The sequence below is a fragment of the Bos javanicus genome, chromosome 15, assembly GCF_032452875.1.
Source record: "Bos javanicus breed banteng chromosome 15, ARS-OSU_banteng_1.0, whole genome shotgun sequence".
Taxonomy (NCBI): Eukaryota; Metazoa; Chordata; class Mammalia; order Artiodactyla; family Bovidae; genus Bos; species Bos javanicus.
This window is the reverse complement of record NC_083882.1, coordinates 52,299,131-52,323,229: the sequence shown is the minus strand read 5'-3', so window position 1 is coordinate 52,323,229 and position 24,099 is coordinate 52,299,131. Positions and strand designations below refer to the sequence as shown.

The window sequence follows — 24,099 nt, the reverse complement described above, 5'->3', positions numbered from 1 at the left end:
TTCTCTCCCTTTCTGCTCAGGGTTTCTTTGAAGCCGCAGTGGAAAATGCCTTTGGGAACTCACAGGCCCTCATGCATATGATCCCTGAATGTGGGTGGAATTAACACTCCAAGAGGCAGTGCTTACCTAGTTAGGGGTGAGAAGTGGCAGATAAATGCTTCCCAGTTCTGAGATGGTCTTAAAAGTTCCAGTGGGATCAAACCAACTCATCAGCTCAGCTTTGTACTGGTTTCCCCTCCTCTGGGGCTAGCTCTCTGTTTCCTATAGTGACCAACTTGTCCCAGTGTGCTCTGGACTTTCTTGATTTTAGCAATGAAAATTTCCCATCTCCGGGAACACCTCAAACAGGGGATTTGAGCAAACAGGCATGGCTGGTTACTCCACTAGTTCCTCACTCCTGTATCCTGGGATCACCTCCCAAATAAATCCTCTCCATGCAAGTCCTTGTCTCAGGCTCTGTTTTCAGAGGGAACCCAGGCAATGACAACCCATTTGGGTCTCCTTGGGGTACCTCAGGCAGGTCTCTGAGATTGCTTTCCTTCCTTCTTTCTTTTTTTTTTTTTTGGAATAAGTATCAAATCCCTTTATTTTCTTCCAAGCAGCTTAATTTTAGCAGTGACTATTCCATGCCACAATTCTCCAAGCTCCCCTATCCCTACCCAAACAGGTCTTCTCCTAGCACCAAGGTTTTGGGAGGGCCCCTCATCCCCAAGTCCTTCCCCTGATTCCCCAGCATGTACAAAAGCTGTGAGTCACCAGACTACACTTGTTGCCATGGAGACACACATCATCCCAGTCTACCCCTCCCTTCAGGTGTGGGGCTGCTGCTTCCACTCCACCCATGGAGGTTGGGGGATCAGGTGAGGAGGGGTGAGCCCCTTGCTGTGCTCCTCAACCCTCTGGGTCTGGGTCCTGCCAGGGAGTAGGGTGCTGCTTCCCGATTCTCTGGGACCTGTTCTAACTGGTTCAAAACAAGGACATCAAGCTGCAGCTGTCTGAGAACATCTATAGAGCATCGGGAAGTGAAAAAGTGCATTTTCTGTTTCCTGCCGTTGTGGATCATTGTCTTGTGGCTTTCACCAGATGTTCACAGGTATGATCCAGAGAATACGGGTGGACTCTTATCTGTCAGTCTGCGGCAGTCAGAGCAGACGGAAGCGCTCTGGTGCCTCTGTCTCTTGGAATGAATGTTTCTGGTTTCTAGGTTAGAATTTTATCTGTTTCGAAGCTGGAGTGATTTCTTTCTGTTCGAATTAAGGCATGGCTAAGTGAATTTTCCCTGGAGGCTCCAAGAGACAAAACTCTGGAGTAGAGAAGGTTGTTTTCTCCCAGAAACAAGGAACTACCGCCCCCTAGAGGATAAACATGTATACGCTGGTTCAGGGAAGTTCGGGACAGCAGTTTTTCTGAATTTGCGCACGGTTTCTTAGGGGTTGGACTATAAAGAAAGCTGAGCACCGAAGAATTGATGCTTGTGAACTGTGGTGTTGGAGAAGACTCTTGAGAGTCCCTTGGACTGCAAGGAGATCCAACCAGTCAATCATACAGGAAATCAGTCCTGAATATTCACTGGAAGGACTGATACTGAAGTTGAAACTCCAGTACTTTGGCCACCTGATGCGAAGAACTGACTCATTGGAAAAGACCCTGATGCTGGGAAAGATTGAAGGTGGGAGGAGAAGCGGATGACAGAGGATGAGATGGTTGGCTGGCCTCACCGATGCAATGCACTTGAGTTTCAGTAAGCTCCAGGAGCTGGTGATGGACAGGGAAGCCTGGCGTACTGCAGTCCATGGGGGTCCCAAAGACTCATACACAACTGAGCGACTGAACTAAACTCTCCTCCTTAGAAGGAAAAAATGCCATTGCTTAATCTTTAGGTTGTCCAGTAATTTAATAACTTCTTTTGTTGTTTCAGTGAAAGATTGGTTCCACTTGTAAAAGCCCAGCTGCGTTGTGTTTGAACTGGTATGAATTGAAGGATTGGGAGTGGGGAATCCAAGGGTTGGAACCCCAATAGATAGTTCAGTTTGGTTGTTTCTGGAGGACTGGTCTTGTCATTTCACAGATGACCCAAAAATAAGTTTAATATCAAAAGTATTTCTGAATAAATTAGGCCCCCTCTGTAGATTTGTAGAAAATAGTTCTGTAATATCTCTCAACCTCCACTGAGGTTATAATAGTTAATACAAATTAACTATTTGTATTGGTTTCAAGAGATCCCTGAGTGCATATTTAAGACTAAAATAAAGGGATTCAATGTCTGGGCTGGGGTTAAGGCCTCAAGCCACACCTCCATTAATTTAAATGTGCTAGCTTTTTATGAAAAGCCCTCCAGGATGAAAGAAAAATAAAACCTTCCAAACTGCAGAACACCGTGTTTACAAAGAGGCTGTAAATTGCACTCTGTAATTTATGTTAATACATGTAAATAAATTAATTAGTCTTCAAAAGAATGAGTCTTTTAACAGTTTTTAAGTTAGAAAAATGACTTCCAATTGAAAAAAATGAAACTACTCAACTGAGTATTAAGACCTTTAGGTAAAAGGTAAATTTTATATTCTTAAAGAATTAGAATATGTGTAAATAACCTTGGAAAATGAACTAGGTTATTATTACAACTTCAAACACTATTCCTGTTTTCAAACCTAAGCCTTTTCTTCAAAATGTTTTTGGATGGGAACCAGGAAAATCTAACTTTGGTTTAAAGGCTTCATGGTTCCTGCTGAGTTACAAAATAAATATGCAGATCAGGACCAGTGATATGCAAATTCACACCAGGCCAAAAATGGGTAGTCACAAAGGTTTTAAGAACTGCTTCAGTACTAAGATTTCTAATAAGGTAGGTTCTGAGAATTCCATTACTCTGTAAAATAAATATAAGGAGGCCCTTGATCCCCTCTGCCAAGCGGCCTGTCCACGGCCACAGCCCAGGTCCTCCCACAGCTGGGAATCATGGGATTTCCTTTTGCTGCTTTCACAGATGACACCACCACCCAGCTGATATTTTACTGGAAACAAAGAGATTCAGCATAGTCTTCATTTGAATTCTCCTGTTGGGAACCCCCAAGCTCCCTCATTTCCTTTCCAGAGTTTCCCATTTTCTAAAGTAATTTGTCCCTTGTTCAGTTGTCTGGAGCACATTACCAGTAAATGACTATGTGTACATAAATCACTGACAATGTTCTTTAACTTCTTAGTTTGAGTCTCTTCAAGGGTGTTTTCCCCTTATTTATGTTGATGACTCATCTTTTTTCTCCCCCTCCAGTCAAGGGAAACAATCTACCAGCCTGCCTGAGAGTTTCAGATCCATGTTGAAAAACTTGTGTTGGATGCTCTGGGTGTTGAGAAAGGACAGAGTAAATGTACACACCACGCCCCCTGGTGGCTGCACACGTCGAGGGTTTGAACCCATAGTGGCAGGTTACTGTATTAAATGTTAATTAACTAGTTCTGTTGCCGGCAGAACCTGCAAGAGCTCCTAAGTGACTGGATAAGGGCTGGATCTCTTTCACTTTTCCTCATTCAGATGAACACCCTGGTGAGGCAGGAGATAGGTGAACCCCAAGCTGAGCAACCGGAGTTTGTTCCCTGTAGACAGATACTCTAAGATAAAGATAATAGCAAGAGGATAATAGAAGAGACTGAGAGCTATATATTTTTCTAAATTTATGCATGGCTTCTCCTTAGAAAAAAAAAATGCCCAGTAGTGGTGTGGGTCAACTACTGCTTCTGTTCCAGCAACTCATACCCTCACCGTTAGGCAGTGTTCTCTGAATGTTGGTTTTGTTTGACCAAGAGTCTTGCCAGAATCTGAAATCTTGGACTTGTGATCCGCATGGATCCCTGAGAATCCTTGCGTTTTAAGAGAAAAAAATGTGTTCCGGGTATGAATGTGCATTATATATGATCCTTCTCAGTTGGGGAATTTATCTTAGACAAGTGTAACAGAAGCCCTCACGGCCAGAAGGGGCTGGATGGAACAGATTAGGCTTTGACATCAGCTGCTGCTTGTGATTTGGAGTTGAGGGAAGAAAGAAAAAAGCAGGAAGGAACAGCCATCTAATCCTGCCCGTGTTCATCCTTTATCAGATGGAGTTCTGCCTTATTGGCCCCCCAGGTACTTTGTAACAATGTGCCTTTATCAACTGTGAGTTTTACAGGCAAAGTTCTCAAACAAGCAGACATAAAACAGAAAAGTAAATAAATACCAGGAAATTAAATTCTAATACATGCGCCCTTAATATTTTCTGTCAAGGCAAACCCTTTGAAAAAATAAATTATACTGTGAATTCTGTTAAAAGATGACTATAGGTCTTCTCCTTGATCTTACCACAGTGGGAAATGAAAATGCAAATGTGGTATTTTAGTTCCTGCAAGACTTTGAATTTAATTTCTTAATCCCCATAACCCAAAATCTAAATTAAGTGGAAGTAAAATTTTCCTAAGGTCCTAATACATGGCAGGCATTATTCTCAATGCCTGGGATAGATCAGTGAAATAAGCATACACAGATCCCTGTCCTCTTGGAGCTTAAGTTTTAGAAATGAGAAAGAGGCAATAAACAAACACATGGACAAATGATACTGGATGATTGTAGGTAGTAACTTTTTGTTATGCAAAAAGAAAACTAAGAAGGACAAGAAGAACCAGGAATATGGAGGGGGCAGGATGCAATATGAAATGGCATTGAAAATACATGTACAGTAATTTAAATTGTGACAAGTGCTAAGTGGAAGCATAAAGCAGAATAGGAGAAAGAGAGATGGAGTGTTTGTGACAGGGAGGCAAAAGATCAGATGAGATGAGATCACAATGTTATGGGATAGCAGATTGGATATGGCCTTTTCAGGGCACTGTAAGGACTTTGGCTGTTAGCCATCCGAGGATTTGAGCAGAGAAACAATACGTTTAGGCTTAAGTTCATAGTCATTCTGGTGGGTGAGAGTAGAAGGAGGAAGATCAGTTAGGAGGTTGTATCAGTCAGGGTCCTGCGAAAGAAAGAAACTGCTCAGGTGTTTTAAACAGAAAGGGATTTAATATAGGAAATTTGGAGCTTACAGAGTTGTTGGAAGAGCTGAAGGACTAGAAGTCAGGTGTCCTCACTGGCATTGGTCTTTAAAGTCTCACCACTGTGATGAAACCCAATTGTGAGAAAGCTGATTCTGATGGCTGCAATTATTGCTATACTCCAAACTGGCTCTCACACCCATGAAGCTGGTGGAGAGACCTTGGAAGGAAAAGGGATCCAGAATCCAGTCACCAAAATAGTCCTATTTGTTTCCCTTTGCTTGCCAGCATTCACATCATCAAAGAGATGATTCCATTTCCACCTTCTGTATTTTGTGTGTGTGATTATTATCAGAAACTAATACATAGACCTTAATTGCAATGGGGGGCTTCCCTGGTGGCTCAGTAGTAAAGAATCCACCTGCCAATTCAGGTTCCATCCCTGGGTTGGAAAGATCCCCTGGAGAAGGAAATGACAACCCACTCCAATATTCTTGCCTGGGAAATCTCATGGACAAAGGAGCCTGGTGGACTATAGTCCTTGGGGTCCAAAAATAGCTGGACACGACTTAGGAACAAAACAACAACAACAAATTACAATGGGCTCTGGGAAATGTGGCTTTTAACTTTCCAACCTCTCCAAGAGTGAGGAGAGCAATGGGCGAGGGGTCGGAGGGGGGGGCAGTTAAGAAAGACAGTCTGATTACTATCTACAGCAGAGATCACTGAAACAATCTGGGTGAGAAATAGTGGGGACTGAGACCAAGGTGGTAGCGGTAGAGTGGTGAGAGGTGATTGCACTGGATTCAGTATACAACTGAAAGGTAGGCACAGTACATTTTGTTCATGGCCCAGATGTGGGGTGTGAGGCAAAGACAGGAGTCAAGGCTAACTCCTGGTTTCTTAGTCTGAGCTTTGGAAGAATGAGGCTGACATGTCCTTGTGAGGTTGTGTCTAAGTTAGATCCAGAGGGTGAAGGCCGCATTTAGAGAGAGATTGATGACCTGTTTCTAACCACTCACCATGAGTTCCAGGGGCACAGTGGAAGCATTTCAGAAGGTAAAGAAGTGTGAGATAGAGAATGTGTGGAGCCTTGTATGGAGGACCCAAAAGACCTGGGCTTCATAAACAGGGGCCAAGGGCAAAATGAGATTGGTCCTTACGATACTTGGGGAAGAAAGTGGTGGTGAGGCTATGAATGTTGGGATGAGAGAGGGGTCAGATCAGATCAGATCAATCGCTCAGTCGTGTCCGACTCTTTGCGACCCCATGAATCGCAGCACGCCAGGCCTCCCTGTCCATCACCAACTCCCGGAGTTCACTGAGACTCACGTCCATCGAGTCAGTGATGCCATCCAGCCATCTCATCCTCTGTCGTCCCCTTCTCCTCCTGCCCCTAATCCCTCCCAGCATCAGAGTCTTTTCCAATGAGTCAACTCTTCGCATGAGGTGGCCAAAGGACTGGAGTTTCAGCTTTAGCATCATTCCTTCCAAAGAAATCCCAGGGCTGATCTCCTTCAGAATGGACTGGTTGGATCTCCTTGCAGTCCAAGGGACTCTCAAGAGTCTTCTCCAACACCACAGGTCAAAAGCATCAATTCTTCCTCACTCAACCTTCTTCACAGTCCAACTCTCACATCCATACATGACTACTGGAAAAACCATAGCCTTGACTAGACGAACCTTTGTTGGTAAAGTAATGTCTCTACTTTTGAATATGCTATCTAGATTGGTCATAACTTTCCTTCCAAGGAGTAAGCGTTTTTTAATTTCATGGCTGCAATCACCATCTGCAGTGATTTTGGAGCCCAGAAAAATAAAGTCTGACAGTGTTTCCACTGTTTCCCCATCTATTTCCCATGAAGTGATGGGACCGGATGCCATGATCTTCGTTTTCTGAATGTTGAGCTTTAAGCCAACTTTTTCACTCTCCACTTTCACTTTCATCAAGAGGCTTTTTAGTTCCTCTTCACTTTCTGCCATAAGGGTGGTGTCATCTGCATATCTGAGGTTATTGATATTTCTCCCGGCAATCTTGATTCCAGTTTGTGTTTCTTCCAGTCCAGCGTTTCTCATGATGTACTCTGCATATAAGTTAAATAAACAGGGTGACAATATATAGCCTTGACGAACTCCTTTTCCTGTTTGGAACCAGTCTGTTGTTCCATGTCCAGTTCTAACTGTTGCTTCCTGACCTGCATACAAATTTCTCAAGAGGCAGATCAGGTGGTCCGGTATTCCCATCTCTTGAAGAATTTTCCACAGATTATTGTGATCCACACAGTCCAAAGGCTTTGGCATAGTCAATAAAGCATAAATAGATGTTTTTCTGCCACTCTCTTGCTTTTTCCATGATCCAGCGGATGTTGGCAATTTGATCTCTGGTTCCTCTGCCTTTTCTAAAACCAGCTTGAACATCAGGAAGTTCACGGTTCACATATTGCTGAAGGAGGTCTATTAAAACACACCATTCTAGAGCTCCCCCTTAACCCTACTGCTGGATCATCATGAACCAGGATTTATAACCAATACCCTAGGTCATCCTAACATTAAGACTCTTGTGAATATGATGTCACCTTGTCCCTAGATAAATAAGAAGCCGTGTCTGTACCTCACCATCCTGGGAAGCAGTAGTAGCAGTAAGTACCTAAAGCATCCTCACTCTCCCACCTGGCTCTCTAGGCCACCATTGGTGAGTCCACAACAACCAGCAAGATTCTGTCACGAACTGGGCCAAACTCCCACAAGCATCTTTGCTCAAGAATATCACAACCTTATTTCATCAAGCAGCCTCCAGCTGTCCCCCTATTACAGCAGTGTGTTCTGTGATAGAGCCAGAATCCTGCTTCCCTGTGTGACTGTGAGGAGAGCTCTGTTACGGCCTGAATTAAGCAAGAAGTAAATCTTTTCTTTGTTTGCTTTTAAGAAATATCTTCCTTCTTTGAGTTAAAACAAAACAAAAACAACAAACTCCTATGTCTTTGGTGATAGTTTTAGAGGTTTATTTTTCATATTTCATATGAAAAATATTTCATATTTCATAATTTCCTTGTGATTACTTTCAGGTGTGGTGCAATGTAGGCATTCTTTTTTTTTTTTTTATCTTTCTCATGTGTAGAGCCAGTCATCCCAATACCTTTCATTGACTCATCCTGTAATAGGGAAGAACAATCTGACTCTGTATTAGATCAGTTTCTTTTATTTTAATCTTCCTATTCTACCGCTTTTGCTACAAGTTAACTACTAAGTTGCCTATAGCCTGAGCTATACAGGATAGCCCATTCTCAGCGCTTACATTTCTGGCTCAGTCAATCAGGGCTGCAAGGCTATCTGTGACAAGTATAAAACATGAACCTCTTCAACCTCTTCAACAGCATCCTATCTGATTCTTTGGGAGAATTTCTTGAGCAAATAATACAGCCTGCAGAAATACACAGTTACAGAAAAGCAAGGTGTGATTATAAATGATTTATTTCTTTAGATTATAACATTCATCACAATGAAATTGCATTTTTAAGACTGTTACTGCTGACAGTGCATAAAAACATTGCTTTTTAATCACAGCAAGGTATCAAGAGAATTGAGATTTATTTCAGGTAATAAATTTGAAGATGGAGCACACACTTTTGCACTCAGATCCAGCAGACCCCTCAGATGTCTTAGGGGACATGAGAACTAACGTGGGCCATGAAAAAGATCCTGTGTCCCACCTTTCCTAATACGGTACAGTTGTCTGAAGGTATTTGTGGGGAAACTGTTTCAGAATCACCTGCGAGTACTGAAATTCAAGGATGCTCAAGTCCCTTATATAAAATGACACAGTATTTGCATTTAATCTATACATATGCTCCCATATACATTAAATCATCTCTAGATTCCTTATAATACCCAATACAATGTAAATGCTATGTAAATAGTTGTAAATACCATGTAAATTCTATGTAAATAGCTACTGAATCTGTGGTAGATTCAAGTTTTGATTTTTGGAACTTCCTGAACTTTTTTTCCAGTATTTTCAACCCGTGGTTGGTGGAACCTGTGGATGCAAAAGTCCTACAGTACTGCCGATGCTGGCAAGCCAGTCAGCCCCCTGCCCTTCTGCCTTCCTCCAACAGCCCTGTTCACAAACCCCTGAAGAACCAGGCCCCATGCAGGGGAGGATTCCAGCTCAGCAGGGAAGAGCAGCAGGACCAGGAGGCCGGGCAGTGGCAGCAGGAGTTAGGACTTTCTCTCATTCCTGCAGAGGGGCAGAACAGAAGGAAAGGTTTCCGTATGGGGTTGCTCAAGATGTGGACCTCTCAAGCTTCCTGAGCTTTACATTATGTTCAGAAAACCAAGAGGGTAGGCTCTGCTGCTGCTGCTGCTGCTAAGTCGCTTCAGTCGTGTCCAACTCTGTGTGACCCCATAGATGGCAGCCCACCAGGCTCCCCCGTCCCTGGGATTCTCCAGGCAAGAATACTGGAGTGGGTTGCCATTTCCTTCTCCAATGCATGAAAGTGAAAAGTGAAAGTGAAGTCGCTCAGTCATGCCCAACTCTTCTCGACCCCATGGACTGCAGCCCACCAGGCTCCTCCGTCCATGGGATTTTCCAGGCAAGAGTACTGGAGTGGGGTGCCATTGCCTTCTCCAGAGTAGGCTCTAGAGGATCCATATACTTGGCCAGCAATTAGACTCTCCTCTTGCCTTTCAGGCTTCCCTGGTGGCTCAGAGGGTAAAGCGTCTGCCTGCAATGCAGAAGACCTGGGTTCAGTCCCTGGATCAGGAAGATCCCCTGGAGAAGGAAATGGCAACCCACTCCAGTACTCTTGCCTGGAAAATCCCATGTACAGAGAAGCCTGGTAGACTACAGTCCATGGGATCGCAAAGAGTCGGACACAACAGAGCAACTTCACTTTCGACTTTTTTCTTTTTTGCTTTTCAGAGGGGCTTCCCAGGTGGTACTAGTGGTAAAGAACCTGCCTGCTAATGCAGGTAGATGTAATATATAACTTAAGGTATTTGCCAATCTGATGAACCATATTGCATTACAGTTTTAAAAAACACTTTGTGCTGTGCTGTGCTTAGTAGCTCAGTCATGTGCGACTCTTTGCAGCCCCATGGACTATATAGCCTGCCAGGCTCCTCTGTCCATGGAATTCTCCAGGCAAGAATACTGGTGTGGGTAGCCATTCCCTTCTCCAGGTTATCTTCCCAACTCAGGGATTGGACCCAGGTTTCCCACATTGCTGGTGGATTCTTTACCATCTGCTATTTATTATTTGTGTCTTCATTTTGTAAATGAAGCAGTTGATACACAGGTTATTAAGGTAACCTGGCCAAAGTCACAGAGCCAGTGGTGGTTGAGCCTGAATTATCACTGAGGTTGTTTGACACCAGACCTGTGGCATAGATCACAAGTTTTGCCTGAAAGTATCAAGGAAAGCAACATTGGAAGTGATATTTGAGATAGGTCTTAAAAGACAGTTACTAAAATGATACTGTTTTAGACTGGATGAAATATGACATGAAATCAAAGACTTCAGACTAGAAGGAACAATGAGTGTAAATCACAGAAATCTGAGAGCCAGGACCCCTTGGGGAAGGTTGCTGGAGGTTGATCCTGGTGACACTTCTCACCCATCTTGGGGATGGAGACACAGCAGTCTTTCTCTATGCCCTCCCTTGCTCTTTCCAGCAATTCCTAACATGCCTTCCCAGAGGTTTGTGTCCTCTGGTCTTCCTATCTCTAATCTTCATCAGGCCAGGCACCATCCCTGTGTGTGGTCTCCTACATGGCCCTACTCCTGCAAAACCTTTCAGATCTTTGATCTCAGCTCCAACACTATTCACCTACATTTCATCCTAGCCAGCTACTTTGCTGGGAATGTCTTCTAACCTGCTCAGGAACTGCAAACTCTCCATACTAGAAATCTCAAGATTCATCATCCTCACCCTTGTTTTTGACCACACTCCTCTGTCTGTCCAGCTTTCACCCTCTTTCTCCCAGAACACCTCCTAGAAACACCAATTCCCTGGCCTCCTTTGATCGCCATAGGCACTGCCTCAGTTCAGGCATCTGGATATTTGCCTGGATTTCTGCCTAGAACTAGGTCTCCACCTCCCCTGACTTCACCACCACACGTTCTGGTACTTTACATGAGTCGTGTTCCCTGGTGCCCAGCAGATCTTTCTGATCTTTTAATGCAGCAGGGAGATGGAGAACTTAGCAAAACTAGAAGTTGCCATGGGTCTCTAGGCCTGAGGTTTGATTTCTGTTTTGGAACATTAGTACTCTGCTCAGGGACCACATGCTCCTCAGTCGACTGGAAGCCTCCCTGTGTCTGCTCTGGGTAGCTTCTCCCCTCTCGATGGCCCCACCACTCCCATCTCAAGCACAGACCCTGACTCACCTGAAGAGATTTCATAGAAGTGGCACGGACTATTCCAATTATAGGAGTAGTTTGTGTCCATACTCCTATTATTTTTCAAGCTATGATAGAAGCAGTTGTAATTGCTCCTATCATTTTTGGGATTCTCAAGTGTAATTTCAAAGTATTTTTCCTTTTCGGTGACATTTACTTTCTGATATACTTCATACCCTAGAATGAACTAACACAACATACTTCCACTTCATGTGGATAGTAAGAATATTCTTTAATAGGAACGCCCAAGCAAATGGTGATTTTAAACATGTTCCACTGCCGTTTTTGCAAAATAAAAGGACTTATACCTCTTCTTTTAGACAAAGTTGAGTCGATAAATCCCCCTAAGCTTACATTTCCAATCCCATTGTAATGAAACCTGGGGACAGAGCATTTATATACTGTATAACAATCTCCTTGATTAAGAAGTTGAAGAGCTCTTGTCAAATAATAATGGAAGGCTTTGAATTGAAAATTGTCTGAATTGCTGTGGAATTCTCTTATGGCTCTATTAAAATTTACAATGTCCCCATTAGAAGAGGCTACAAGAGCTGTTCCATGAAAATCATTGAGTTTCTTTGAAACATTGTGTTCTTTATGTCGTTCCATGTCTCTGATGCCCATTTCCATTCAATTGAAAATTCTTTGTTTGCCTCCAGTTCTTTTAGCAGCTGGGGTGCCATTTCCTCCATTTCTTCAGTACAGTGCGTATACTGATCATCAAATGCATGGTCAGCCATGTCTAGGTCAACCTGGTCAGACACCTATAAGGAAGGAACAGTGTCCTTGGGAACTGTAGGGGAGCAGAATATGCCACCCTCAAGCATGCCATTTTGGCATGCAGATTATTTTGAGGTGAAGGCAATCAACAACCAGCAGACTCAGGAAAAAATTTTACCTCCCTCTTCACTGCCTAAAAGAATTTAGACAAGGGGCCTATACCAGAGAAAGAACTATTACCAGAGATAACATTTTTTATCTGAAAGCCTACATCTACATTGCACGGCAAACATTTTGATGGGGACCATTTTTAAAGTCTCTATTAAATTTGTTACAATATTGCTTCTGTTTTTTGTTTTTTGGGATTTTCATGAAATTAAAAGACGCTTACTCCTTGGAAGGAAAGTTATGACCAACCTAGATAGCATATTCAAAAGCAGAGACATTACTTTGCCAACAAAGGTCTGTCTAGTCAAGGCAATGCTTTTTCCAGTGGTTATGTATGGATGTGAGAGTTGGACTGTGAAGAAAGCTGAATGCTGAAGAATTGATGCTTTTGAACTGTGGTGTTGGAGAAGACTCTTGAGAGTCCCTTGGACTGCAAGGAGATCTGACCAACCCATTCTAGAGATCAGTCCTGGGTGTTCTTTGGAAGGACTGATGCTAAAGCTGAAAGTCCAATACTTTGGCCACCTCATGCGAAGAGCTGACTCATTGGAAAAGACCCTGATGCTGGGAGGGATTGGGGGCAGGAGGAAAAGGGGACGACAGAGGATGAGATGGATGGATGACATCACCGACTCGATGGACATGAGTTTGAGTAAACTCTGGGAGTTGGTGATGGACAGGGAGGCCTGGCGTGCTGCAATTCATGGGGTCGCAAAGAGTCGGACACGACTGAGCGGCTGAACTGAACTGAACTGAGGCATTGTAGGATCTTAGCTCCCCAGCCAAGGGTTGAACTTACACTCCCTACATTGGAAGATGAAGTCCTCATCACTGGACCACCAAGGAAGTCCCAGGGCAAACAACTGATTATCGAATATCTGCTCTTTTTTATCTTCCTGTGAATTACTCTCCTCCCCTTTGAAGCCCCAGGCCCCTATCGTATTTCTTAGCTTGGGATGGCATATAAGCCTCAACTGTGTGACTTTCCTTTGAGTCTCATGTCTTTGTCGACTACTGTATATACATAGTTAAATGTGATTTTCTCCTGTTAATCTGTCTTATATCAGTTTAATTATTAGACCAGCCAAAGAACCTAGAGGGGAAGAGAGAAAAATTTTCTGCCCCATGCCCTCATCGTATTGACTGAGGAACTGGCGTGTACTTGGCACTCCATACTATCCAGTTTATGTACTCCTTGCTCAGATGATGTACAAGTCACGTGACATGGTCACATATGTCATGAATGATACATTCATGTGTGCACAATGGCTGTACACTAATTACATTCTGAAATAATTAAGCTTTAAGCTTTTATTTAGCTTCTTAGTTTTATCTTATAATTCTTGAGATTCACAATTTCTAAGAAGCCCAATTTATGGAGCCCATCCTTGGAGGCCTGCTATGAGAGAGTAGGTGTCAGCAGAGATGAGGACTCATGAGCAGGAAATGTTACCTGTACTTTTAGACACCAACTTAGGATCAAAAAGTGAACCACTGCACCGAGAACAGATGCCATCCTCAAGGTCAGTTGGGACTGCAAAGAAACATAAGACTGTGAAAGTAAAGTATGAAAATGTAGTTTTATTGTAAATATGTCCCTGAATCCCTTTAGTATTGTTGCTGTGTTAGTCGCTCAGTCGTATCCGAATCTCTGTCCCCATGGTCTGTCCATGGAATTCTCCAGGCAAGAATACTAAGAATAGGGGGTTGAATAATGGCATACTAAGAATACTAAGAATAATGGCAACATAGTGGGTTGCCAGTCCCTTTTCCAGCTGATCTTCCTGACCCAGGGATCGAACCTGGGTCTCCTGCATTATAGGCAGATTCTTTACCATCTGAGCTACCAGGGAAGCCCCTCTTTAGTGCCAACAAATCCTAATTTCAAATCTGTGATGTAGTATTCCAGACTCCTAAATTTCCCCTCCATCTTAAACAACTAACCTTGATGTCCTAGAAACCATTGTCTGAATCTTACCCACACCAGTTAGGTGAAACTGGCTTTGGTGCAGCCTGAGAGAGGGCCCCTGATGAAAAAAGTGACCCTCCCAATCAGACAGCTTTCTGTTGCGCAGACTACCAGTTAGAGGAAAAAATAAGATTTCATCGACCCTCCAAAACCTCATCTTCTCCCCTTAGATGAATACCGTGACTCTTTTCAAAAGTATGGTATCAGTTGTCTTTAAAAGCAGTTCTTGATATTTGCTAGTCCAGGGCACAGATTAATTTAGGGCCCCCAAATATTTCTCAGAGTTAGAAGCTTTCACCATGACCAGCTTGCCTCATTATGTATTATATCTCCAGCAAAGGCATTATTTTTCACTCTCCTCTTCTGGTTATAAAAAAAAAAAGAGATGTTTAATAAGACTAGTGAAGCAGTTAAGGTGAGTTAGTCATCAGTCCTTTCTTCATGCAACAGAAGGGGAACAGAATATGCCACTTAGGTATATTAATTATTTTGAATTATTTTTCCTGAAGCAATAGCCAGTGCAAGAAAGACACTCTGACCTCCTTTGCCTCCCTGAGCAATAAAAGTTACGCTTCCTATACCAGGAGAAAGAGAGACATCCTTATCACCAGAGAGAGGGAATTTATGGCCAAGAAGACTGTATAAACAAACCTTATCAGTGCTTTACTATTTTACTACCCCAAGCCCAAACTTCCTTGTCTTACCAATTCTTTACAAATTTACTGTTTCTTTGTCTAAAAGGTATTAATAACTGCCTGCTTTGGTCACTTATCTGAGTCTCATATTTTTATGGGTTCCCATACATGCAAAATTTAATTTGTTTTTCCCTTGTTAATCTGTCTTCTCGATTTAATTATTGGGCCAGCCAAAGAACCTAGAAGAGAAGAAAGGAGAATTTTCCTCCCTCACCCAACTCTTAGTAAATAATAAGATCCTAATTGTGAGTACGTTTTGTTTCTTTCCATAGAAATGTGACCTGGCCTTGGCAGAATACGAAGCATCCCAGAACTCGAGAAAGACAGGGGCAGCAGGGGATGCTAATATAATGGTCCTACCTCTTCTCTCTGTTGGGTAGGACTACCACAGGGAACTCTGTTTTGGAGCTGATTTTGATTCCAAAGGCTTTGTTGTTTCAAGTAGGGATCCAAAACTGAGACTTTCCGTTTTTTCCTCATAGAAAAACACCATGACCCCTTTCAAAGGTGAGTTATTAGTCTTCATGACAAACAGTTCTCAGCATTTTCTAATATATGGCTTTGATTTTACATCAACACCACAGAAAATGTTTCAATGTTGTACTCTCTTGCTCAGGCCCAAATTGCCTGTGATTAACTGCACCTAAATTAAATTCATTTTTCCTTTTTTAAGAACACAGGCCACATACCTAGCAAGTTGAGCCAAGGATCTTTGAAGCAAGAGCCACCCAGCTTCTTCTTGGTGAGCCCAGACTTTATTCCTTCCTGCATGTCCCTCTTAACAAATAACAGATTTTAACTCTCACCTTTTATCTGTGATTTTTTATTTTCCACAACAATCTAGTTTGTTTGTTGGAATCTGGAAGAGCACAGAGCCTGTGATTCGTGGAGAGGTGTGCAGTGTAAGGGTTAAGCACACACACCAACTCTTCTGCTGCCTGAATTTCAGTTCTTCCCATTTCGTTGGACTATTCCTTTACCTTCATTTTGGAGAGTTTTGCCTTTTCTTGTAAGGATTTTAAACTGAGTCTCCCCACATTTTATCTTTCCTATATAACTCATAACAACATTGGGAGGAGTCTGCAAACAAAAGAAGAACAAATAGCATTTTGCTCACCATAGCATTTTGCTAACCAGAGACTAATCTACTGCCATTACTGACCAACTTTGTGCTTCAGACAGAAGAGATTAAAGCAGTGTTATAGGACAGGAAAGTACTCTGTGCTTCAAAAGAAGTAGAAGAAGATAACCGGATGCTCTGTGCTTAGGGCAAGCGGCCTCATAGATAGTTAGATGTATCTCAGGAAGAATTTTAATGAAACCAACTTCTTGCATGTCCCCACACACACAGAAAAGCATAGTGCTTTTATAAATTATTAACTTGAGATATCTGTTCTTTGTGACTAGCAGTAATCTTTTATCAAGATGTATACTTGACTGCATGTATTTCCAGCAAAACATCATATACAAGCTAACCTCCCCCCATCCCTTTGGAGCAGTTTCTCAGTGCTGCTGAAAACTGTCTCCTGGGCTATAGTCCTCAGTAAGGCCCTGAATAAAACTTAACTCTTACATTGTGCATTTTTTCTTTCAATTGACAAGTCTTAACTCTGCTCAATATATGTAAGGCACCTGTGGTCCCTGGTGTTTAAAATTTGTTTAGGATAATGGAATTGGTATAAAATATGAAACTGGGGTCAAAATTGGAATTTGCCCTGTGGCTTCCTTCTCATGGATAACATAAGAAACGTGTTTATTCTTCCCTTCCCCTTCCCAACGCTCCCACCCAACAGCTCCTAAAACCCTTGGAATTTCCTGAATGATAAGAGTGTCTTTGTTATTCATAACAAGCCTCTTTCAATTACAATTATGAGGTAACTAAGGATGAAGTCCCTTAGGATGTAGCTAAGAAAGACTAATTGATTAGTGGGATGAAAGTTTCAGCCCCATTCCTTGCCCTCCAGAGATGATGTGGTAGAGGTGAAGGTAGAGTTTGGGTTACAAAACTCTGAACAAAGAGACTTAGTTTCCAGGTTGGTGTCCTCATCTGGGTCACAGGAAGATGGTATACTCCAGCTCCACAGGACAGAAGTTACTGGACTTGGGACCCTCTGGACCACATCACCCAGTGTCTCTCCATCTGGCTGTGTAACTGAGCAGGACCCTATGAGACTTTCCCATTCATGCATGCATGCTAAGTTGCTTCAGTCGTGGCCGACTCTGTGCGACCCTATGGACAGCAGCCCACCAGGCTCCTCTGTCCATGGGATTCTCTTGACAAGAATACTGGAATGGGTTGCCATTTTCTTCTCCAAGGCCTTCCCAGGACAGGCCTTTTCCCCATATCTTCTGCGTTAGCACCTCTCTGAGGTACCTAGACAACAGTATCCAATGTACATTTCCTGAGTTGTTTTACAGATGTAAACTCCCCCACCCCCAGTGGAAGATGTTAATTATGTGATGACCTTGAGTACCTAGCCCCAGGCCTCCTGGAACCTAAGAACTAGTAATGTTAACCCCTGTGACACCACCCTGTTACTTCACCATCAGCCAGTCAGATAACTGTGCATGAACTGCAACACCATCACCGCCATCCCACCCTCACCTGGCTTTTTAAAATGCTTTGCTAGGGACTTCTCTGGTGGTCCAGTGGTTAAGACTACGGTCTTCCAATGCAGGGGGTGCTGGTTCAATACCTGGTCAGGGACTAGGATCCAACATGCTGTGCCATGTGCCCTACTACCTGCCCCTCCCGCCGCCCCACACCCCTGCCCTCCTCCCCCACCTCCCCCCGCCATCACCCCTGCCGAAAACTGCTTTGCTGAAAACCTTCGGGGAGCTTTTTAGAGTCTGAGCCAAGACCATGCAAGTCTCCTTGCATGGTCCTGCCATCGCCTCCTCTGTTCCGAACTCCAACGTTCTGGCTTGTTTGGGCTCACTGTGTGTCCTTTCATGATTGAGAGTCATCCTTGTCTTCCTGGTACAGAGAGGGAGACAGTTGGCGAATGGAGATTTCCTTTATAAATGTAATTGTCATAATTTTCATCCCTGACAATGCGACAACTTCCGCTCTGTGCCTGCTGTTTCTTAAAAATAATCAGCTCAAAATAATCCTTATGCCAAAGAGCAATTATTTTGGGAAAGCATAGTCTGTTTCCCCTCATTTATAAAAGGAAGGCCAAATCCTTGACTGCCACCCACATAAGTACCTAAGAAAGGTAAAAGAAAAAAAAAACACACACACACAAACAACCACATTAAGGACCTCAATAAAAAGAAGAACTCAAATTGAAGTCTTTTACAATATCCTTTTTAAAAAAAAATTTTATTGAAATATAGTTGATTTACAAAGTTGTGTTAGTTTCTGCTATGCAGCGAAGTGAATGTTACACACACATACACATATCCCCTCTTTTTTAGATTCTTTCTCATATAGGATATTACAGAGTATTGACTAGAGTTCCCTGTGCTGTACAGCAGATTCTTATTAGTTACCTATTTCATACATAGTAGTGTGTATATGTCAATCCCAATCTCCCAATTTATCCCTCCCTTCCCCTTTGCCCCCCACCCCATAACCAAATTTGTTTTCTACATCTGTGACATTGTTTCTGTTTCTTAAGTAACTTCATTTGTATCATTTTTTTTTTTTAGATTCCACATATAAGTGATATTACATGATATTTGTTTTTCTGTCTGACTTACTTTATTTAGTATGATAACCTCTAGGTCCGTACATACTGTTGCAAATGGCATTATTTCATTATGTTTATGACTGAGTAATAGTCCATGGCATATAAGTACCACATCTTCTTTATCTATTCCTCTGTTGACAGACCTTTAGGTTGCTTCCTTGTCTTGGCTGTCGTAAATAGTGCTGTTATGAACAATGGGGTGCATGTATCTTTTTGGACTATGATTTTGTCCGGATATATGCTCAGGAGTAGGACTCTAGATCACATGATGATTCTATTTTTAGGGTTTTTTTCTTTATTTCATTTGTTTTTATTGGGTTTATTTTCTTTTAAAGCAGGGGATTGACATCACCAAATATATCTGAATTTTCCAGGGTAAATAAATATTTATTATGAACTTATAGGGAAACAAATTTCATGTCTTTTAAGTAGTTATTATATTTACTGGGGAATTTCCCTGAACGTTGCTATAACAGAAGGCTTTTAGCAAGAAGACATTTATCTTTGAGGAAAATATTAGGAAAAATATTCTGTACTGCTATCTCTACTATATGCAAGTTTAAAAGTTGATCATAAGCATGAGATAAAATTTCCTTCAACTTCAGTAATATCTAGAGTCTTCTTATTCATTATCCCAGATTGTGTATGTGTGTGTGTGTGTGTGTGTGTGTGTGTGCATGCGTGCACATGCACGTGCTCACTCGCGCTGGTGAAGTCACTTCAGTCATGTCCTACTCTTTGTGACCCCATAGATCACAAAGAGCCCGCCAGGATCCTCTGTCCGTGGAATTTTCTAGGCAAGAATACTGGAGTGGGTTGCTATACCTTCCTCGAGGGAATCTTCCTGACCCAGGGATTGAACACACATCTGTTATATCTCCAGCATTGGTAGGCGAATTCTTTACCACTAGTGCCACCTGGGAAGCCTATTCCAGATTAGAAGTCATTATAAAGCCAGATTTTAGTCCTGTACTAATAATAATGATAATCAGATGAGATCAGGTCACTCAGTCATGTCCGACTCTTTGCGACCCCATGAATCACAGCATGTCAGGCCTCCCTGCCCATCACCAACTCCCGGAGTTCACTCAGACTCACGTCCATCGAGTCAGTGATGCCATCCAGCCATCTCATCCTCTGTCATCCCCTTCTCCTCCTGCCCCCAATCCCTCCCAGCATCAGAGTTTTTTCCAATGAGTCAACTCTTCACATGAGGTGGCCAAAGTATTGGAGTTTCAGCTTTAGCATCATTCCTTCCAAAGAAATCCCAGGGCTGATCTCCTTCAGAATGGACTGGTTGGATCTCCTCGCAGCCACCTGCAATGATGATAATAGTATGTAATATATGTTAGGCATTTTGCTAAACATTTCACATGTGTTCTACCAATTAGTACTTACCATTCCAGCCCCATTTCACGTATTAGTAACTTGGATCTAAAAAAGCTATATACCAGATTTCCCTGGTGGTTCAGTGGTTAACAATTTGCCTTGCAATCAATCCCTGGTCAGGGAACTAAGATCCCCCAGGCTGTGGAGCAGCTAAGCCCACAAGCCACAACTAGAGAGTTCGTGAGCCTCAGCAAAGATCCCACATGATGCAACAAAGATCCGCATGCATCGACTAAGACCCAAGGCAGCTGAATAAATAAATAAATGTTTAAACAAAATGGCTATGTATTTGGCCCAAATCATACTGTTTAGGAAATGGCAGAGCAGATCCTTGCTAACTATGGAGTTAATGTGCTAGTCTGCCAGTCCATTTCTGTGGGTCTCCATTTCTTCATCTGTAAAACAGACTGGATTGCCTTTTCTTCTAAAATGTCACAATTCTGAGATTTTGGGAAACTCTCCAAAATTATGCAGAACCAACAACATAGTTTGATTTACCAATGACTCTGATAAGAGAGTTGTCAGTTTGATTTACTGATAACTCTGGATTTTTATCAGTAATTTTTGCAATACTTTTTTTTCATTTATTTTTAGTTAGAAGATAATTGCTTTACAATGTTCTGTTGGTTTCTGCTATACAACAATGTGAATCAGCCATAAGTATACATATATTGCCTCCTTCTTGAATGTTCCTCCTGCCTCTAACCCATCCCACGCTTCTAGGTCGTTACAGAGCACCAAGCTGAGTTCTCTGTGTTATACAGTAACTGCTCACTAGCCATCTGTTTTACACATGGTAATGTATCTATTTCAGTGCTTCTCTTTCAATCCACTCCACCCTCTCCATCCCCCACTATGTCCACAAGTCCATTCTCTATGTCTGCATCTTTTTTCCTGCCCTGCAAGTAGATTCATCAGTACCATTTTTCTAGTTTCTATATATACAAGTTAATATACAACATTTGTTTTTCTCTTTCTAACTTGCTTCACTCTGTACTAACAGGCTCTAGATTCATCCACTTCAGTTCAGCTGACTCAAATTCATTCCTTTTTATTTTGCTTTTTTAAGGATCCTCCATACTGTTCGTTACGGAGAACAGTAATGATTGTACATTTATATTCCCATAATAACCTTTGATTGTTCATTCCTCACTGCCTCTTTCAAACACAGGCTTCTAAGACTATCTCAATCTGTCTACCCTGACAATCTGCAAGCATCTCCTGGCCAGTCGAGTTTTTTCTCTTCCACTGCTCTTGAAATGACTTTAAACCACTTTGTTCTATGTCTCAGTTTCACACCTAGGAATGCTGAGAACTCTTTGATCATAATGTCTCTGTATAGGAAGCTCTCAAATCATAACCAGAACCCATGAGCATGTAGGATACAAACTTTAAAACAAAATAGATTTAGAATATCTATCAGTGTCATTATCTTTTGACCCAATCAACTTGTTCTTGAAGAAAGTCCACCATCTTTTGCTCTCATTTTTAGATATAAACCATGTATCTAGATAGGAAAATAAAGTCTACACCTTGGAATAGGTGTAGTCTACACCTTGGTGAAACCCATGCATTGCTCAGGTTAACTCAGGATAGAAAAGAATGATTAAATTTCATAATAAAATAATTGTCATAATTTTTGTTTAAGGAAATTAGTTTCAAAGCAGTCTTTAGTGTGTGTGTACAATTACACAAAATACTTATATCAATGTGGCATAGAGGATGGGCTATACAAAAGAAATAAAACATATTTTGCATTTAGTAAAGAATATTCAGAGACAAAAGAATTTTGTTTGCCTCATAAAAGTAAGGCATTTTAAACTAGAAACTTATCAAAATGGAGATATTATTCCCTTGCAGAAAATCTAGGATGTAGAAGACCAAAGGACAGAGAAATCATTTGTTTAAAGAATCTTCAGTTCAGTTCAGTTCAGTTCAGTTGCTCAGTCGTGTCCGACTCTGTCACCCCATGAATCGCAGCGCACCAGGCCTCCCTGTCCATCACCATCTCCCGGAGTTCACTCAGACTCACGTCCATCGAGTCGGTGATGCCATCCAGCCATCTCATTCTCTGTCATCCCCTTCTCCTCCTGCCCCCAATCCCTCCCAGCATCAGAGTCTTTTCCAATGAGTCAACTCTTCACATGAGGTGGTCAAAGTACTGGAGTTTCATCTTCAGCATCATTCCTTCCAAAGAACACCCAGGGCTGACTTCCTCCAGAATGGACTGTTTGGATCTCCTTGCAGTCCAAGGGACTCTCAAGAGTCTTCTCCAATACCACAGTTCAAAAGCATCAATTCTTCGGCGCTCAGCTTTCTTCACAGTCCAACTCTCGCATTCATACATGATCACTGGAAAAACCATAGCCTTGACTAGACGGACCTTTGTTGGCAAAGTAATGTCTCTGCTTTTGAATATGCTATCTAAGTTGGTCATAACTTTTCTTCCAAGGAGTAAGCGTCTTTTAATTTCATGGCTCTTATTCTGTTTTTATATATAGGAGATCTAATATATATATATATATATATTTTTTTTTTTTTTGACTGCACCTGGTCTTAGTTGCAGCATGTAGGATCTAGTTCTCAGACCAGGGATAGAACCCAGGTCCCCTGTATTGGGAAGTCCTTATAGGGGACTTTTTTTATGCATATGTGGAGCTTATCTTGGGTCAGACACTAATATAAATCCTCTACAAGGGATTTCCCTGGTGGTCCAGTGGTTAAGACTCTAAGCTTCCACTGCAGGGGTCATGGGTTTGATCCCTGGTCAGGGAACTAAGACCCCACCCACATACCACATAGCACAACCAAAAAAAAAAAAAAGCTTTACAAACATTAAATCACACAATCCTCAATACAATCCTATAGGATAGGCATTATTATTATCTCCATTTTAGAGATGAGGAAACTGAGACCCAGAGTTAAGTAATTTCCCCAATCACAGAGCTGATAAGTGGCAGGTTTGGGATTTGAACCCATGTAGTCTGGCACCTCAGCCCACACATTCATTCCCCATACCATGCCATCCTCCTAGAAAGGTACATCAGTTCAGTTCAGTTCAGCTCAGTCACTCAGTCATATGCGACTCTTTGTGACCCCATGAATCGCAGCACGCCAGGCCTTCCTGTCCATCACCAACTCCCGGAGTTCACTCAGACTCCAGTCCATCGAGTCAGTGATGCCATCCAGCCGTCCCATCCTCTGTCATCCCCTTCCCTCCTGCCCCCAATCCCTCACAGCATCAGAGTCTTTTCGGATGAGTTAACTCTTCGCATGAGGTGGCCAAAGTACTGGAGTTTCAGCTTTAGCATCATTCCTTCCAAAGAAATCCCAGGGCTGATCTCCTTCAGAATGGACTGGTTGGATCTCCTTGCAGTCCAAGGGACTCTCAAGAGTCTTCTCCAACACCACAGTTCAAAAAACTCAGTTCAACTCAATTTGACCAATGGTATCTTTCTTTTGGTGATTTATACAACTATAAAGTTATTTAATTTCAAATGGTGTTCAGGGATTTCAGAGTTCCAAAACAATTGTCTGTTTGGGTAAGCATTTTCCAAAGAAATATGTGTTTGAGTTGTAACTGTAGACCTTGATTAATGAGAATAGTTCCTGTTCTGGAACAAACAAACAAGGAAGGTTTAAACCAACCATCCTTTTTATTTTCAGTGAAAAAAATTCCAAATCTCATTGTTTTTCTAAACCGTTTACTCTTGAAAAATGTAGTGAGTACTTCTGTTTTGGGAACATAGTAGACTACGACCTGGATCAACTCATCCACTGACAACAACTATCAATCCTGGGTAATATTTGTTTAAAGAAACCAAAAAACAAGACAAAACAAACAAAAAACCGTACCTTCATTACAAACATTGGGCGCCTGGCAAAAAAAAAAAAAAAAAAAAAGGAATTCTCAGTCTAGGGAACACAGCCAGATAGGTAAGTGGAGTGCTGGAACTAGCTTTCACTCTGAAAGCTTTTGCTGGGCCAGGTGAATGGGAGCCTCTGTTTCCACACTTCATGGTTTGTGGGGAAAAGAGATGAGGGCCTCCTGT

General features: G+C 42.2%; 1 long non-coding RNA gene across 1 annotated transcript; it reads left to right on the top strand.

Moving 5' to 3' along the window:
• The first annotated feature begins 809 nt into the window (after window positions 1-809).
• On the top strand, window positions 810-19,652 carry LOC133226809 (uncharacterized). The gene is made up of 3 exons (XR_009729627.1): window positions 810-1,741; window positions 15,637-15,705; window positions 19,411-19,652. It is a non-coding gene; the product is annotated as an uncharacterized LOC133226809 (long non-coding RNA).
• The last annotated feature ends 4,447 nt before the right edge of the window (window positions 19,653-24,099 follow it).